The sequence below is a fragment of the Miscanthus floridulus genome, chromosome 10 (assembly GCF_019320115.1).
Source record: "Miscanthus floridulus cultivar M001 chromosome 10, ASM1932011v1, whole genome shotgun sequence".
NCBI classification, from domain to species: Eukaryota; Viridiplantae; Streptophyta; class Magnoliopsida; order Poales; family Poaceae; genus Miscanthus; species Miscanthus floridulus.
The window spans coordinates 74,416,774-74,418,642 of NC_089589.1; the positions used below are offsets into that span (position 1 = coordinate 74,416,774).

Sequence of the window (1,869 nt, forward strand, 5' to 3'; positions counted from 1 at the left end):
CTTAAATTACTAATGACCTTTCTCTCCTTGTCAATTGCAGGGTCAAATTGACTGGCACGCCGCATGTTCGAATCATCTGGTCCTATGTCCTCTTAAGCCTAGAGAGGGCTTGGGATCCGCTCCACGTGGTTTCTCTCGGCTTGCTGTTCATGTGTCCAGCGGCGGAGATCGTCATTTTTTCACCGTCGACATCTTTCCTTTTGTCCCTAAGGTTGGCCCAGATGTGTGTCCACTATCCTTAAAATACCATTTTTACACCTATCATGATCTATTGGTTTACTAATGCAAGTATGTAATTTTGTTCATATTGATGCTAGACTCTTACACCTTGCCCTCCTTTGGTAAAATATAAATAACGATACCCTGAATACTTCTAGGTGAAATGCTACAACGATAGATCCGTGTGCTTGCGGATATTTTCTATAATCATTAAGAACTATCATAGTTGGTGTTTCTTGGCGGCGTCGCTAACGTTAACTTAATCTTAGTGATGGTGTTAAGAAATACCAACAAGCATTTCTGCGTCGTTGCCAAGGATGGACTTAAAACCTCCACACTTGGTGATTGCACTAAGAAATGACAACAAGCATTTATGGCGTCATTGCCGGAGAGGGCATAGGTTAAAAGAATCTAGTAGGACTTGATCATGATCACATGCATGTAATGGTAGCCATAGTTTATGTAGGCTAATTCTGCTTGTTTTCTTCCTATTGTGGATGAAAAACAGGATAGTGTATGACCGGTTACAACCTGCCGAAAAACTACACCGATAATTCAGAGGTGCTTCTAAGGAAGAACACGTCCCGTACCGCTTCTTCCTCCGCTACTCCCCCGGTAGTTGAGCTAGTCACCCCTGCACCATCCGCTACTACTTCTATGGCCAAGTCACTCCGCGACTACTCTAGCCCCGCTGTTGCCAACAAGCCCATTGAGCCTGCTGTCAACACGGGTACTGGAAACTTCGAGCTGTGCACTGGCCTCATCATGATGGTATAGGCAAACCAATTATGTGGTTTGCCAAGCGAGGACGCAAGTGCACACTTGCAACACTTCCTGGAGCTGTGCGACACCATCGTCATCAAAGATGTCACACCAGCTAGCATAAGGCTCCATCTGTTTCCCTTCTCTCTTGCGGGGAAGGCAAAACAGTGGTTCTATAAAGAAAAGGAAGTTGTCAGTACGTGGGACAAATGTTCCGCGACGTTCCTCGCGAAATTTTTCTTGATGGGCAAAACCAATGCCCTGAGGGGGAAAATTTCAAGCTTCTAGCAAATTTCACTAGAATCCATCCCCGAGGCATGGGAGAGGTTGCAGGATTACATCCAAGCATGCCCACACCACGGAATGGAAAATTGGCTCATGCTCCAAAACCTCTATGAGGGGCTAATGCCCATGTCAAAGGGGCCCATAGATGCCGCTGCTGGAGGGGTGTTTCTCTCCCTGACCATCGCTGATGCCACGGCTCTCATCGAGAAGATGGTGGCCAATCAAAGCTAGGGGGAGGAACGCAAATAACAAAAAGGCATGCATACCATGAAGGAGATGGATATGCTAGCCACAAAAATAGATTTGTTACTATCAAGAATGAACAAAAGGGCCCACAAGAAGGAAGCTATGAAGGCCACCGTTCAGGTCATGGACTCACATATGACGTGTGAGGTCTGTAGTGAAGTCGGACACCTAGGGAACGACTGCCCTGAGACCCGTGAAGACGCAGCCTACATCAATAACGGGTTCCGACAATGGTAACAACAACGGGTGGAACAATCAGTCCTGCCCGCAAGGAGGTAATTCGAACTTCAACTCAAATTATAATTTGAATCAACCTACCTTGAAAGACCTGGTATTAGGCCAGGCAAGAATAAAAAA

At 46.2% G+C, this 1,869-nt stretch overlaps 1 non-coding gene across 1 annotated transcript; it reads right to left on the reverse strand.

Annotated features, from left to right (window-relative positions):
• Positions 1-1,239: 1,239 nt before the first annotated feature.
• LOC136490347 (small nucleolar RNA R71) lies at positions 1,240-1,346 on the reverse strand. Its single transcript, XR_010767636.1, has one exon. It is a non-coding gene; the product is annotated as a small nucleolar RNA R71 (small nucleolar RNA).
• Positions 1,347-1,869: the final 523 nt, after the last annotated feature.